We start from the raw sequence: 17,938 nt of genomic DNA, 5'->3' as shown, positions 1-17,938 counted from the left end.
TCCTGGCCTCTCTGAGGGTTGCAGGACAACTCCCCTCTCCCAGGCTGGCTGGAGCATTTACATCTTCTGACTCCGCCTCCTGGCTTTCTCGCACTTTTTGGCCATAGAGGCATCTGGGATTTGTAGGCCTACCCTGGAGTTTTGCCCTACTTCCCAGGGTGGGTGGCCATTTTAACTAAACTAAACAACCTAAACTAAAGCAAACACAAGATGGAGTCTATTCTGTCACATCCAACAAGCCAACCCTATAGCACAACATCATTTCCCAATCTAAACATTTTCAAAAGTTTATAAACTCCCAAAATTGCCAAAAGGATTCAAAATAATTTTCTCCAAGACACATGCAATTAGGAGGCTTGAAAATGATGCAAAAACATAGGTTAATAATTAACTATAATTTCTCATCTAATAATTCCAGCAGCAGCAAACACCAGGCTCCCGTCCAACAATCAATACTTGCCATTTAAAAGAGCCAACTGCCAAAAATTGTTATATAAAATAAATATGTAAAACTTTGATTAGATTTTGCAATGGCTTTAGAACAATTAATCTACTATTAACGTATGAAGCAGTATTGTTTAGATTTATTGGCATGACAATTGATACCATCAATATTTCTTTTCATATCCAAGAAGTTCTAAGAAGGGGGTCGCAAGTGCATGCTGCAGGCACCGACAGGGCTCTGTGAAGTGTGAAAGATAGACTTCCCTGCCTGGGAGGGGTGAGGTCAGTGCCAGTCACATGTGCTTGCTCTGTTAAAGCCAAGGAGGAGGGAAGGAATGGAAGGGACTTGGGAGAGCTTGCTTTCCTGGTCTATCTGCCCCAGCTGGCCCCCCACTCGCACTCTCCCACTGATTAAAGTGCAGCACGTACCACTACTGACCTGACCCTTGAGCTGGGGAAGGCTGTGCAGCTGGTTGGGCTGCTGGCTCTGGAGTCCTGGAGTGTGTACTCTGAATGGTGGCACCAGGGACCTAGAAGGGGCAGGGCTTGTCAGTCCAACCCCTGCACAGTCTCATCAGGGCTGGCCCTAAGGCAATTGGAGCAATTTGGCCAAATTGGGTCCCGCGGGTCGCTCCTAAGGGGGGCCCTACACCAGGGCAATCTAGATGGATTTTATTTATATCTCTAAGATTCTGCAGACTTTGGCTGTGAACTGGGGCCCCACAAAAATTTTTTACAGTTGGCCCCCAGAGTTTCAAATTGGGCCCCACTGGCTAGCCCTGAGTCTCATAGTTGCTGGGCCTGAGTTGCCCTGCCCTCACATGAAGTCTTGGGTTTGCAATTTTGGGAGAGGGAAGACTGCCTGTGGGGGGGGCAGGGCTGTGGAGGCCCCCTAGATTTAGAGGCCCTAAACTTCAGCCTACTTAGCCTATACATAAATCTGGCACTGCCTCCAAATCCCAATTTAACCAATCACAGAGTCCAGAGGGGACCTCTGTGTGGCTCCGATCCATGGATTTAGGTATCCACCATGGGTGGCTAAAGTATACAGATACATTTATACCTTGCTTTGCTCATCAATGGAGACCCAAATTGGCCTGCAACATAAGTATCTCCTTCTTCCTTTCATCCTTAAAACAACAACCCTGTGAGATCTGTGTCAGACTCCAGCATTGGGCTGAAGTTTGGGGCTGTCTGATCCTCCAGGGTTCCTTCTGTAGGGCTTCCCTGAAGAAAGAACCTGAGAAGAGGGGAAAGAACCCTGAGGAAAGAACCTCTTTTACTCCCGTCAGTAAGCTCTCTCTGTTTGCCTGATGTAAGGTCTGTCCCTTCCTCCCTGGTTTCCCAGGATGCACCTTTTAAAGGGCTTCTTGGGGGTGGGACAACTCCAGCCTCACCCACTCTATCTTGGGCAATGGACCTATGGGAGTGGTGGACCTTAAGACCAATGGGCTCCTGCATGCCATGGATCCATTTCCTCTACCCTCTAGAGCCAGTTTGGTGTAGTGGTTAAGTGTGCAGACTCTACTCTGGGAGAACCGGGTTTGATTCCCCACTCCTCCACTTGCACCTGGCTGGATGACCTTGGGCAAGCCATAGTTCTGATAAGAGCTGTTCTTGAAAAAAGAGCAGTTTCTGTCAAGAGCTCTCAGCCCCGCCTACCTCACAGGGTGTCTGTTGTGGGGAGGGGAAGGGAAAGGAGTTTGTAAGCCACTCTGAGACACCTTTGGGTAGTGAAGGGCGGGGTATAAATCCAATCCCTTCTTCTTCTTCTTCTTCTACCCCGCCTCCCTGGGGAGCCTTATATGGCTTTTCCTCTAACCCCTGCTGGTCTAAGGAAGTTACTGCAGCCTGTTCTCTGCCCTGCCAAAGAAATCTTCTTGGCTCCCACAACTGGAGAAGAACAGGCCATCACCTGTGGCCAGTTCTCCTGCTGTTGGTTCTTGGAGGTTGCCTCCTGGCTAGCCCCCTGGCTTGCTTGGCATCTCTGGACATTGTGGCAAGATGAGAAGCTGCTCCTGCAGTGCTGAGCTTCTGTGGTCCTCCCTTCTGCAGTCTCCCCCCCCCAGGTGTAGTCTGGAGATCTCTCTCTCCTTAGAGGTAAGTGTGGGGGCAGGAGGTCTGATCCTGAACAGCTGGGTCGGCTGAGAGAGAGTGACCAGTGCAAGGTCACTCAGTGAGCTTCCATGGCAGAGAGGGGGTTCAGACCTGGGCCTCCCAGATCGTAGTTTATCATTCTAACCTACACCATACAAGCTGGATATAGTCAGTATTAGATTATAAAGTACATTTTAACAGTGCTTGATGCAACTATTCATTTTAATCTTGTAATAATGATACCAAAGTTATAATCATGGGTCAAACAGTTGACAGCTGGTTCTTCCTCTTACCTTTTCTCAATATTAATGTTATTGTTATTTAGAGATTTTTTATGCCACCTCTCCAGTGTACACTTAAATTCAGAGCTGTGTGTTTATGTGTGTGTGTGTGTGTGTGTGTGTGTGTATATATATATATATATATATATATATATATATATATGAATATCCCATGAATATCATGGGATATGGACTGTGTATTCTGCTTCCTTCTGATGACCTCTGGCAAAAACCTGTCAATTTCACCAGCAGTTCCTGTCCTCTGTTCACAGGTGGTGGTGCTTCACCCATTAATTCAGAATAACTACTCTGAATAATATTTAAGCCTGTTTTTCCGCCCAGAGAGCATGCATACAATCCTTCAGTTACAAATCAAACATCTTTCTCACATGAGGAAATGAGTTTTGCCTGTTCTCTTCATGGAAATATTTTTAAAGGACATCTATCATTTTTTTTCAAGGTTAGTGGCAGATGCAATATAAATGGTCATTTAAAAAGAAGAAATAGAGCTAGTTATAGTTGCCTTTTCCTGGTACCTAGCAAGATGACAAAACAACAAAATAAGATGGTTGCTGAAATTTCCCCATTGTTTATTTCAAATCTATAGTAATGTTTCTGCATCTGATTTCTAAGCTTTCTGAACAGCTTTATGATCCCAGCTGCAATGGTTATTGGTAGCTTTATAGGGCCTTGCAAACCAACAGCCCCATATGTCCAATGGCGTTTGTTGATACCATACCTCGCATGGCCATCCTGCAGTCTTGAGGTGTGCTTATAAACTTACCAGTAAATGTACCAGCTGTACTCATAAACTTGCATTAGTGGGCTTATTTCAGATGCCTCACAAAGCACTCAAAGCAATAAATCTGTGGTCAGTCCATATATGTACTTGAAAGTATTTTAAAACTTTTAAAAGACAAAAAATCAAACATTTCTGATCTTTTCCGTCCATTGACATATGCAAAGCAAAAAAGGGGGGAAGTTCTGTGTAGTTAAAAAACTAGCACCTTCTATTCATTTTCATTGCTTTATTTTGTAAAAAGACACCTTTCTACTGTACAGCAAGTGAAACTTTTCTACAAAACTGTGATCTTAAAAGCATTAATATTTGTGGTGGCCAATTGAGACCTCACTAACTTAAGGGTGCATTCAGACAAGCAGCTAATCCCGCCATTGGCCCGGCTCAAATTTGACCCCAAACTTTTTAATCCTGTGTTGAACAAACAGACAGCTCCCCCTGTGAATCGCCTTACCGTGCGCTGACTCTGCTGTGGATTGTCTAGACGGCATCCCCCTAAAGGAGCCACGCGGTCGGGGTTTTTTAAAAAATTGTTGTGCATGCGCATATGTGCTTCACTGTGTGCTTGGTTTTCCGTGCATGCGCAGAATCGTGTGGTTAAAGCACTGCCTGAAGGACACATAGCCAAAATCCCTATGCCTCCCCATCTCTCCCCATGGAGCGACCAACAAGACAGTCCAAGCATACCCAGCTTCTTCTGTTCTGATGCAGACAACCAGGGCTGGATGAAACGAGTCCCAACCATCCCCCCTGCCCTGTAGATCTTGGTCAGTGGAGGGACTACTTTGCTTGGGAAAGACCTACGTTGTCCTCCCTCAAGGTCCAATTTCAATTAACGAGGTTAACATGAAATTGTCCTGAACACTTGAGCGGAGCTCTGTGGCTACCACACGTTTATGCGTTTATGCGCATATCACTTGGAGATTCAGGAAGGTTTGGAGCAGCTGGTCAGCTGATTGTGGGAGGTTCCCTGGCATATTATTTGGGTTGGTAAGTTGGTGACAACCACCTCAGGGAGGCCATATAGGGATGTCCACTGCCTCAGCCAAAAGCCTGGTGGAACAGCTCCATCTTGCAGGCTCTGTGGAATTGAAGAAGATCCCACAGGGCCCTAATCTCGACTGGGAGCATGTTCCACCAGACAGGGGCTAGGGCAGAGAAAGCCCTGGCCCTAGTTGAGGCAAGACGGACATCCTTTGGGCCAAGGACAACCAGGAGATGTGAGAACTGAATGCTGTTAGCATGTGTAGTGAGATAACCCAATTTCTCTGTTAAGCCCTGGGGGTTCCATTGTCCTGAGTGCTGTAATAACTTGTAACTCAGCAATCTCCGATTCTAGTCTGTTTTTGAAGTTTCTTTGCAATAAAACAGCTACTTTGAGGTTCCCCACTGAATGTCCTGGAAGGTTGAAGTGATTTTCTGAGGTAAATACAATCTTTGAACAGCCTTCCAGAGAATTCTATTTTAGCCACTATGGTGTGAAATCTCTGTACACCAAAATCCCACATAAAGATTACAAGCCTTAAGGAACATAATTTCTGACAACACCACAGCTGGTTTTGTCACCAAACTCTGCCATTTTGTCCTCACCCATAACTACTTCAAATTTGGTGACAACCTGTTCCTTCAGATCCATGGTACAGCCATGGGTACCTGCATGGCTCCCATAGTATATTAACATCTTCATGGCCAACCTGGAGCAACACTTCCTAAACTCCTAAATTCACACCTATACCTGCAATACATTGATGACATCTTTGTTCTCTGGACACACGGTAAAGAAGCCCTGGACAAATTCCACCAGGCATTCAAAGACTTTTGACCCACAATTAACGTGACAATGAACCAATCTATGCAAGAGATATATTTTCTGGACATTACTGTACAAATACATGGTGGACATATAGATACCTCCTTATACTGGAAACCTGCTGACAGACATATCTACATGCCTCCAGCTACCATTCTAAATATACCAAACAATCCATTGTATATGGCCAGGTTGTATGCTACAGCTACATCTGTTCCAATCTTACAGATAGAGATTCTCACCTGAGGAATCTACAACAAACCTTTCTGGAACTAAAATATCTACCTGACGAAGTCAAGGAACAGATTAACAAAGCTAGAATAATACCCAGAGAGAACCTGTTGCAAGACAGGCCCAAAAAGAGACAATAACAGAACACCACTAGTGGCCACATACACCTCTCGACTCAAAATATTTCAACCCATCATTGGCAACTTATAGCCTCTACTGGATAATGACAGCATCACCGTGTTGAAGCAGCCTAAGGGCCAAACTACATGATACCTTGGGCTCAGGGTTGGCACGACCCACTCACTTTCCCTGAAGTTGCCATGTATCTCCCTCAACCTGACTCATGGCCAAACATATTGTGTCATTTGGCCCTAAGTGTACAGAAGATTGCAGCCTTAATGTGGTATCTAAATCAGTCCACGTGTGTTCCATGACCCAACTTACTTTGAAGCAAAGTCATGCCAGACTCAAGTGTAAAGGAATAAGATTTGGCATGGTTAATCAGATCCAAATTTTGGCTCTTTAAAATTCATTAGTATGACAGAATAACTAATTAATGTAGCAACTTTATTTTTGAGTCAGCAAAAGAGTAACATCTAAAAAGATGCTCAGTGCCATCAGCCCTTTTTAAGAATGAAAGACATCACAGCATTAATGGCTAAAACAAAAGCATTATTTTAGACCCATCTGTCTCTTGATGGGTTTGTTTTAATAAATCAATCATGGTCTCCATACTCTCTTTCTTTTTAAATGCAAGCAGAAAAGGCTTATAAAAGAATGTATTTTATTCCCCATTGTATCCTCCAGGAAAGATCAGTTGCAATTGGCACTCATGGCTGACTCCTATGAGTTTAAATTCGGGCTTTTTACATGTTCATGTGACATGTAAATTATCTGCTGAAGCGCATCCAGAGATGCCAGGTGAATAGTGCAAGAGATGTCAGAAGGGATTACTTTTTGGAAAGCAAATGTATGCCTTAAATAGGCCAACTACAAGAAGCATAAAATGATTTCAGGGGAAGCAGCTTACTGCAATGGAGCCAAGCAGAAACTTCTGAAAGTTCAAGGTGCATATCTTAATCTCTGATGTCATAATTCTGTGAATGACAATAATAACATTAGTGGAGAAAACAATCAGCTGCTGTGTTTTGTCTACGGCTTAATCGAGTGCATTCTGAAAGGTCATAAATATTATTATGCTAGTTAAATGAATCATATTTTGAAGAACTCAGTAAGGCCATTTGGAGGACTTTGAGCCTAAGAGGAACCTCCATCAAGTAGTTCTAATTAAAACAAAAACAAACAAAACCAGGCATTTCGTCTCCCAAATGTCAGGAATGGTTCATGAACCACACTCAGACATGAAATGCAAGCTCACCTGAGCCATTTGACTTTCACTACTTACTTTGGTTCCATTCTCTGACTAGCCCCAATAAAAGGAAGCTTTTATTGACTGCTGGCAGACAGGCTAGAGTTTCCTGGATGTGCTTTGAATTGCACATTTTCAACTGTCTTCCCCCCACCCCACCCCCGGTCTGATATTCCCTAAACATGCATTTACTCTGTATTTTTTACCTGGTCTATTTGCTGTTTCCTGCATGTTGCCCCTCCCTCGATCCCACCTTATGAGTCCCTTAGCAGTCCCTTATCACACCTTATCAGTCCCTTATCTAGCGATGTTGTCCAGATCTCAACATGACACATTGTTGCAATATATTTATGAATGAGTTGATCTGGACACAGGTTGCATCATGTTTGGAGAGCTCCACTCTTTTTATCCCAATCCTTGCAATGCATTCTTAAATGGGGTTCAGTGATGCAACTGGGAGCATGATGGAAACTAGAAGCCTCCATAAAGCCTGCACACTTCTGATCTTGATGAGACATTCTTTACCATCACCACTGGCAAATAACACAAAGTGTGTGTGTGTGGGGGGGGGGGGAATGACCCAGAACAGGAAGATTTCTGAAAGGCCACCAATGCTGTCAGCCGTGTGCAGTTTATCAGGGATCATTGAAACTATAGCTCTCATGTTCCATTGCTACCTCAGATGCTTCCTCATGAGCACAGCAGCATCTAAATCTTGGGTAGGCAACCATTTTAGCACTAGTGACCAAAAATCCCCTGCAATGACAATCTGCAAAGATTTTGATGTGCCAGTGAAAAATCAGCAGGGAGGCAAGGGTTTCCACTTCTAGTGCTACCCAAAAGTGACATCATCACATAGGGGTGACACTCTAGGAAATGTTGGCGCATCACCCCTACATGGTGACATCCTTTCAGGTTGTACAGGAAGTGCTGTCATCATATTGTTGTCAATATCACATTGTTTCCAGAGAGACACTTCTCATGCTGTTAAAATTCCCATTGCCTGAGGCTGGTAAGGCTGTCTAAGGCTGAAGCATGTGCCTCCGCCAGCCTGGATTGGGCCCCTCATTCTCTTCATTTTCTCCTCCTTCTCATTCATCTTGTGACTAACACTCTACATAAATAATGAGAGATTTGGGGTTTCCTAGGCATTTCCAAATGGCCACCAAGATCTTGTAAGACACCCATGATTTCAGTCTTGCAAGATCTTGCTTAGTATGCTGAATTTTCTTTTAAGCTACAATGTCTACACATAACTTCTACAGTATTTATGTTTTTCAGATTTTACTCCAGGTGGCTCCATTCTATGGATTTTTTGATCTGCAAAAGCCATTATGGGAATTAGGTATATATCCGGTTCTGAATGAGATAATTTTCTTAATACATGAAACATATAACTTTACAATATGTTTCCATCTCTGATTTCCGGTGTGAAGGGAGTTCTGTCCCCTTTCTCCTTTTTAGCATTATAAAATACTAGGAATAAGGCCCGTTGTGGAAATAAATACAACGAGCTCTAGAAAGAGGCACTGGGTGAGTGCCCTGGCCTTGGGCACTCAGTGTCAATTTGCTGTGCTGACCTCAGCAGGGTATAATGACACAGAGCTTTGCCTTTTTACTGACAGAACCAAGCTTGGTTGTCAAGCAAAAGTTAGTCCCACAGGAACCAAGCAGGAGAAGTGTCTTTGTCAGGAGAGACAGCTGTTTTGATCGCTTATTTTGTCAGGGAAGTGTCCATTTTGTCAGTGGGTGGGGAAAACAGCAGACCCAGCACCAAGCCAATGGCATGCAAGTACTCTTTAGTGGTGGCTGATGAAGAGGAGGGGATTTATACCCCGCCCTTCACTCGGAGTCTCAGAGGAGGAGGAGAGGAGGAGATTGGATTTATACCCCGCCTTTCACTACCCAAAGGTGTCTCAGAGCGGCTTACAAACTCCTTTCCCCTCCCTTCCCCACAAAAGACACCCTGTGAGGTAAGTGGGGCTGAGAAAGCTCTTTCAAGAACTGCCCTTTCAAGGATAGCTCCTGTCAGAACTGTCAGAGCAGGTGGACAGATCAAAGAATATTGATAAAGCTAACACAATATTTCTCAGGGGGCTTTACATATCCCTAACTGTAGTTCCAGAGGTATGTGGATGCCCTACTTCTCCTCTCTTGTCCCCTCATTAGCAGTTTGATTATTGCTAAAACACTGGTTGGCACATCACACTTTATGGCTTGATAATGACCATTCTCTTTACATTAGGAATGATTTAGGGAATAATCATAAATTTTGGGACATAAAGTAGCCAATAGAAGTAGTTTTGCTAAAGGGGGGGAAACACAACCCTTGACATATATCAAGCCCAGTTTTTGCAAAGCATAACATTTCATCAGAAGCCATGCTTGGCAAAATGAATATTTCATCTGGAGTAGAGGTGTGGAGGAAAAGTAACATTTTATCAGTAGCGGAAACTTGCATAAAACACTTTATCAAGAATAGGGGCCACAGCAATTTAATGAGGCTTAGGGCTTTCTTAAAGTAGAGTTTTGCACAACAAAAACTAATGTTCCATAAAGAATAGAACTGTTCAAAAATAATGTTTTATTAAGTGGAGGAGATTGGTGAGTATAACATTTTTATCAGAATTGGGGATGTTAATGGAATGATGGATTTACTGAGAATAATGTGTTAACAGTACTTAATTTCCAATAGCAGGGGAAATTGCTCCTTAGACAACATCTTTTTCACTTAAGCTCTTGGTCTGGCTCAAATGCTAGTCTTGACAAGCTGTGAAGATGATAAAATGTTATTTTTGGCAGCTCCAGCTCTCCAAGTTGAGCTTTAAGAAGGTTGTTTTCAAAGGGAAGAGGTGTGAATTGATCAGGATCCCTGCAGGTGAGCCAGGTAACTCTTTCATCTAGACATGCTTCGTTTATGAAGTCCTCCCATTTAACTACATTTACCAAGTGACATATTGCACAACGGTCCTCACTATATTGCTTGATGATCAGATGCGATTCTGGCAACTGAGTCATTCTAGCCTCTATAATTTTTTTCTAATAGATTATCGATTCCCAAACATTTTTGGAGGCTGTTGTATTGAGTTCAGAAGGAGAAACAGGAGATGATCAAAATCAGCAAAAAAACAGAGGTCCAGTATTGCCCGATCCTGAAGAAATATAATTGACAATAAAAGGTAACACAGAAGATGGTTGAGCTAACACGAAATGTTGGTGTTTCCAGAATGAATAGCATCTCTGTGTTACATTTTGGAAACAGAAACAGAATTATAGACCTTTATAGTCCATTTTCTATGCTATTATGTGACATCCTGGCACTAAGTGCTTGTATTGCGGTTACTTGCTGTGGTATTTCTAACTTTGTTTTATGATTATAACGTCTCAATGAATAATAAACAAGGAAAAAAATTACAAAGAGCAGATTATTAAGACTAAGAATGGAACTTGTCTGAATTATTCCAAGTGGAGTTTCCCACAATTTTACTAGAGATGCTGGTTTTATGCTGCCGCTGACCCACAGTAAGACTGAACTTCTTCCTGATTCCTTTGTCTTTCGGCAGCCTAAGGGTAAAGAAATGTATGGTGCTGCAGACGTCTGTTAAAGCAGGTTCTTAAGAACTTTTACACAGCAAGGAAAGAAACAAAGGTGATTCTGCATGTCTCCAAAGTGAGCCTGTACATCCAAATGGCTACCAGCTCAATAACTGTATGTAATTAGTGTCTACCAGGATCTTGTTAAATTCCCTCTTGTAGCTACTTGCCTTGGTCTACAAAAACAGAGTGAGGGTCTATGTGTATGCCAAAAACTTAGGGCCAAACTACACATTACATTTTCTGACAAATTGGATCCAGATTCCCTGGATCTTACTTGCTTTCCCTAGCCACAGAAGCTGGAGGGAGGGCATTAAAGTCCACAGGGGCCCAATATGGATCAGGATCAAAGTACAGAGGGGAGGGGCTTCTGTCTTCCACCCAGCCCATTTTCCCAATTTTAATGGGCACATGCAGCTCCGAGTAGGACAAACAACTCCTGTCTGATGCCATTTTTGGATAGGTAAAATGGCACAGGGGGGTAAGACAGGAGCCCCTCCTCTTCCTGCACCAAGATCCCAAGCCAAATCAACCCCCTGTAGACATTAATAAAACCTTTCCCTGCAACCCACTGTGTGGCTGCACGGAAAGTGAGTTGAGTCTGGGGAACCGGGATGACTCATCAGAAAATGTAAAGTTTAGTATACCAATTTATAGTTTGTGGCCTGTGCTTAGCCTGCTAGGTCACAAGACTTGAGTGATGTCTTTACACTGACACTTAATAAAATCCAGGACAAGTTTCTGGGTGAAAATAGGACTAAGAATTTGGCATCACATTTTAGTCATTGGGAGATATTTCATAGATTCAGGAGTAGGCTTACTGGAAAACTTTGCTGTGTTCAAATTGCACATTGTTCTTTGTAGCAACCATCACCACATGTAGCTGAAGCCAACGAGATCCACCTGCTGTGCCGCTGGCGGCAATTAGTCATCAGGGCCTCTCGGATTCATTCTTTATTAAATTCTTCCAACGATGCTTGCAAATAAGATTTTATCAGAAAATGACATGAAGGAAGCGGTGTATGGATACAGGTGCTGATTTGTTGTTTCTAGTTTGCTGCTTTTACAACGGCTCTTGGCCAAACTGTTAATGATGCTCAGTCGGCACTGTGAGGAGGCTAGGACAGCCACTGCCAGGCCTAAAAACTCTTCCTACTTCCTTTTTGATGCAGCAATCCCTATGGAAAATAAAGTAATGAGCTTTGACTCACCAGATCAAGGACTGTGCCAGGCATTCTGTAGTGATGTGCAATGCTACCTGTTGGATCATGCCACTCATTTGGTAAAATAGTTAGAAGGGAAAAGGGGGAAGATTAAAGGAACGCTGGAAACATGTCCTCCTGATAAAAGCCTCAGTCGAGAAAATAAAAGAAAGGAATTGCTCAGTTTTAATCAAGGGTACGGAAACAAGAAGGAAAAAGATGTTTTAAGGCAACACATCTGAATAAGCTACTGAATTCAACTGAATGGAAGAAACAGGCAATAAGCCTTCTGTAGACATTTATTTGGCCTTTTTTTCATATGGAATGGGAACACACTAGCTACCTGTTTCTGGAGTGTGATATACGGTATGTTATCACTGTATCGTGAGAATATGGCAATGTGCAGATTTTCCATATGGGTGCAGCTTCCATTCACACAAGGATTTGCTGTGCAGGCACAGCTTTCATTCACATATGGATTTACCATGCTTCTGCATGGAAAATCCATGGGTGAATGGAAGTTGCATCCACATGGAAAATCCACACGTTGACCTATTCACACTGTGGACAACTGCATTTTTCTTTGAAGGTTTGAACTGAGCAAAACCTTCACCTTGATTTTTAAAAAGGTTTCCCTCTCTTGGCAGAATATAAGTGTGAGGGGGATTAATGTGCTCACCAGTTTCACCTACCAAGCCTTTACATATGCAAATAGTAGGCCAGATGAACATAATGAGATGGGCATCACACTCACCCCCACTCCAGCTAGACAGGAGAGCCAGTTTGGTGTAGTGGTCAGGAGCACGGACTCTAATCTGGGAAAACTGGGTTTGATCCCCCACTTCTCCACATGCAGCTGCTGGGTCAGTCACAAGTTATTTCAGAGCTGTTCTCTCAAAAGCAGTCCTAGGAAGAGCTCTCTCTGCCCCACCTACCTCACAGGGTGTCTGTTGTGGGGAGGGGAAGGGGAAGGAGATTGTAAGCTGCTCTGAGACTCCTTTGGGTAGTGCAGGGCGGGGTATAAATCCATTCTCCTCCTCCTCCTTTTTCTAGTAGGGAACAGAGGTTTGAAGGACTGAAGATGTTAGAAAGACCTCAGGGAAAATTTCCTGGAGACTTAAGAAAAAACTTCTTTAACCAGGCCTGACCTGGTCAGTGGGAGGAGAAAGAGAGATGATAAAACTTCTGGGACTTTGGAGACTCTTTAGTGCTTTGTGCTGATTCCATTGTGGCAGACAGAACTCTTACCAGAGGTCTGTAGGAGGTGGCCATTGCCATGTGCTGGCCTGCATATCTCAGCAGAGGCTTCAAGGTAATGGGAACCCTTTACAACAACTGTAACCTTTTAAGCTCAGGAGGCTGCCTTATACTAAGATCCACTAGAGCATGTACAGAGGGAGGGACAAAGGCATTGCATTTTGCCCTTTTCTTTTGGATCCCTTGCTCAGTCTGGTGCTGTGCTGAAAGTAATGTGTGTGGACATTTTCTTTTTAATAAATGCTTTATAACTTTTAATGCTGGTAGTGGTTCCCTGTTCCACATTAGACCTCCATCATTCCGGGCATGCTATTTAAAAAAGGAGAGCCAGGTGGTGGTGGGGGGCAGTTAGTCGGCAAGTGAGTACCAGAAAAAGATCTACTTCTGCTTCATTGACTATGCTAAAGCCTTTGATTGTATGGATTACAACAAACTATGGCAGGTCCTTAAACAGATGGGAGTACCAGACCACCTCACCTGTCTCTTGACAAACCTGTATAAGGGTCAAGAAGCGACAGTTAGAACAGGATATGGAACAACTGATTGGTTTAGCATAGGAAAAGGAGTACGACAAGGATGTATATTATCCCCTTGCTTATTTAATTTATATGCAGAGGACATGTGAAATGCCAGCCTGGATGATTCAGAAGCTGGAATTAAGATTGCTGGGGAAAACATCAACAATCTCAGCTATACAGACGATATTACTCTAATGGCAGAAAGTGAAGAGGACCTACAGAGCCTCTTGTTGAGGGTAAAATAATTGAGCACAAAAGTGGGCTTGAAACTCAACATCAAAAAAACTAAGATCATGGTATCCAGCCCCATCACTCCTAGGCAAATAGAAGTCATGGAAGCAGTGACAGACTTCACATTCCTGGGATTGAAGATCACTGCAGACAGTGACTGCAGCCATGAAATTAAAAGACGCCTGCATCTTGGGAGGAAAGCGATGGCAAACCTAAACAGCATATTAAAAAGTAGAGACATCACCCTGCCAACAAAAGTCCATATGGTCAAAGCAATGGTATTCCCAGCAGTACTGTATTGCGGCGAGAGTTGGACTATAAGGAAGGCCGAGCGCCAAACAATAGATTCTTTTGAATTATGGTGCTGGAGAAGACTCTTTAGAGTCCCCTGGACTGCAAAGAGATCAAATCAGTTAATCCTAAAAGAAATCAACCCTGACTGTTCCCTGGAAGGCCAGATACTGAAGCTGAAGCTCAAATACTTTGGCCACCAAATGAGAAGGGAGCACTCACTGGAGAAGACCCTAATGCTGGGAAAGATTGACGGAAGACAGGAGGGCCTGGCGTGATATGGTACATTGGGTCGCGAAGAGTCAGACTCGACTGTGCGACTGAACAACAACAAAGCTGAAATTTATTGATCTAGTATTTGTAATCTATTTTTACATAGCCATTTCTGAAATGGTGATAGTTTCGCGCTTTGTTTCTAAAAGCACTATAAGATACTGCTTCTGGTTTGGTCGATTATATTTCTATCTTGTGATTAGCTGAATATTTTCACACAGCCATAGATGATAGGGAGGCCACAGAAACTTTACTCTATATCCAAAGTCCCTCTTCTGCAAAAAGAAGAACAATTCTACACATGCTTCGGGGACTTTGTGTGTGTTTCCATTTCCTCCTTCCCATGGCAGACCCCCATATTGCACCCCATGCTGTTTCAGAAGGTCCTTGGATTTTCAGGAGCCAAGGTGTAAAAGAGCCACTTTGTGAGGAAAAAGTTCCATGTGCCATATAGAATTTCACATGTTAGCCACAAAGACAACAATTCACAAAACATTTTCTATGGATCACCTGTAGGCACATAACAGGAGTGCTCCAAACTCACCCATTTGTGAATTGCAGGAGAGATGTGTTTTCTTTGATTTCATACCCTTTGCACTGTTCTAAACTGGTTTTGCCTTAGTTTGACTTAATTAATGCTGCAGTCCATAACCCTGTTTCATCAGGAGAACTTCAAACCCTCCTCCCATGCCACTAAAGTGAAATCCAGTTAGAGTTAGTGTAACCGGGGCTTATGGATTGTACTGTATGTGAACTAATCAAAGGGCAACTGATCAACATCCAACCTAAACTAATTGAGGTTGAAGTCAAACTAATCAAAAGCAAAGTAAAACATTCTGAGGGAGGTAAATGTGAATTTGAGTATTTGTTAAAGAATACAAATACTCAGAAGTTTATTTATGAATTTAAAAAGCCCTTTTCAGTTTCAGCTTTATTTATTTTGGTTTAGTTCCAAGTGAATTTTTACCTCCTGAATTTCACATTAAGTTTCAGGGTTAAATGAACAAAAAATGTAATATAAATCCCACCTGAAACTACCAAGCTTTACTTGCTTTCACAGTGATGCCATGTGAGACCAACTCTGCAAACTTATATTTTATACAGCTTCAGCTGAAAAGGCATAAATTTGTTCATTTCTGACTATGGTCAAGCTTATGAAAGGGTCTGTGAACCATGGCAAAGCTCTTATAAATCCTGGAAGCTGAGTTCAGTCCTTTCCTTGCCTCAAAATAAGGCCTGATTTTTTCAGTTCTTGAGACTAAGAACCAATGTGGGGATTAACACAACTAACAGGATCAGATCTTCTGACACTGTGGTACACCTTAAAATTCACATAGTGATATTGGGGAGGCGGGGTTGAAAGGGTCTCCACAACTAAATCAACCTGTTAGGCATTTATTTATTTAAATATTTTAAGACTCCCCTCATGGCTCATAGATCTTAAAATGGCTTAAGATATAAATAATAGGACAAGATTTTTTTAAAAAAACTCAAAAATAACTGCTATTTTTGAAAAACAAACCTTTTTTAAAAAGCTGAGTACAATATTTAAAAAATAAATCAGTATAAACACACCTTCCTTATAATCAAATAGGTAAGGGCAAGCAGGACAATATAGTCCAAAGCCTGAGTAGAAAAGGTGTTCAATGTGCCAGAAGACCAGTGAGGAGACAGTTCCAGAGTCATGGCACCACCACACTAAAGCCCCTGTCACTAGTGGCCTCCAACTAAATACTTGGGTACACCAACCAGGACCTCTATTGATGATGATCTTAATTTATAGATAGGTTTGCATGGGAATAAGTGATCTTTTAAATAACTTGGTCTCAGTCAATTTAAAAGTAACCATTAGAACTTTCAATGTGGTCTTGAAACAGATGGGTAAAGCAGTGTAACTCTTTCGCAACTGGCAAGCTATGGTCCCCGTCACACGAGCCAGATGATCCGTCGCTGAAGGGCAGCAAATCAGAGCCAGAGCAAAAAGAACCGCGGGACCACAATCCGATGTGCCCCCACGGCTCCGTGATCTGTGCCCCGGCAGCTGATAACCCACTGCGCAGCAAACTGGCAGTAGCCTGGTTGTGTGCATGCGTGGGATGGGGAACAGCGCCGGCTGCAACGGCCTACTGGGGCTTCCCCGACCAGATGCCTTCCATTGGCCCACATCATCCGGTAGGTACTGCTGTTTTGCTAGTACCTTTTTGATGCATGTTTGTGGGCCGAAGAGACGGATCGGGGACGGGTGTGCGCCGCTTCTCAGATGTTGCGGTGTGATCGCCCCCACTTGATGCACCCCTGATCCATCCCTCTTCCGGATCAAATCCTCCCGTGTGACCGGGGCCTATGTTGATTAGAGTAAATACCAGTTAGCAGGGCTGATTCCTGGTTTTGAGGGGCCGTGGACAGACAGCTTTCCTCACTGCCGACAGTTGGGAGTTCTGGTGGCAGAGTGCTTGCAAGTGAGCTGGTGAGGAAAAGGTGCACAGGAAGATGGAGGGGAGACACATTGGCAGTGGGCTGCACCAGAAGCCCTGGGCCCTGGCAGCTGTCCAGTTAGCAATCTCACTCCTGCATTTTGCATCAACTGAACCTTCTCAGCTGCCTTCAAAGGTAGCTCCATGTAGACAACACTGTCCATAGTAGTCCATCCTGGATGTGAGCAGAACATGGATGTATTGCTGGGGATGGATTGCAGCTGGAGTAGCAGCCAAAACTGGTTAAACGTGCTACGTGCCACAAAAAAACACTTGAGCCATCGTCTGAAGGCATGGTCTAACTGTACTCCCCAAGGGACAAACCTGCTCTCTCAACCTCAACAGGCTGATTTCTTTATTCTCAGTTGTATTATCAATCAACAGGATTTTAGTATTGTCTGGATTAAGTTTCCATTTATTTGCCCTCATCCATCCAATTATCACCTCAGGGCTTTGTTTCTGGGGGAACATGCCAGAATGGAGTTCTGGAACCTCTGACAAAATTCTTTTAAAATGTTTAAAAGTTCATGAGTTTTCAGTATACAAATTGAAAATTTCATTTCCCTCTTGAGAGTTCCGGCACATCTTTAAAAATAAAAAAACAGCCCTGCCTCTAGCCAATCACTAAGGACATTCAGTGCCTCATCTGACTGCTGGAAAAGAGAAATAAGTGTTGATGCTATCAGTGTATGGCCTTTCCCAGTAGTCCCAAGTAGATGTTGAACAGTAAGGGGGACAAGTTCTGAGGGGATGTTGACAACCTGCAACATGTTCTGGTATTTATTTATTAAAATATTTATGCACCACTTTCCCCTTGTGGCTCCAGGGGTTAAAATTCCAAAATAAATAAAACCTCAGATGTCTTTTTAACCCAGGGTTTTAATTAGAGGCTTTATCTTACCAGCTTTTAAAATGGTCTGCTTCTGACACAGATGGCAGATTGAGAGACATGATATCAACAGGTAAAAACTTTTAAATACTTTGGTGCAGTCTTCAATTTAATGGGTTGTGGAAAGCTCAAGCCGTATATATTACTGAGAACGCCCATAGAATGACCTTTGCCATCT

This window comes from Gekko japonicus, unplaced genomic scaffold (genome assembly GCF_001447785.1).
Source record: "Gekko japonicus isolate JY-2015 unplaced genomic scaffold, Gekko_japonicus_V1.1 scaffold192, whole genome shotgun sequence".
Taxonomy (NCBI): Eukaryota; Metazoa; Chordata; class Lepidosauria; order Squamata; family Gekkonidae; genus Gekko; species Gekko japonicus.
The sequence above is the reverse complement of the archived record's forward strand: the minus strand, read 5'-3'. Positions refer to the sequence as shown.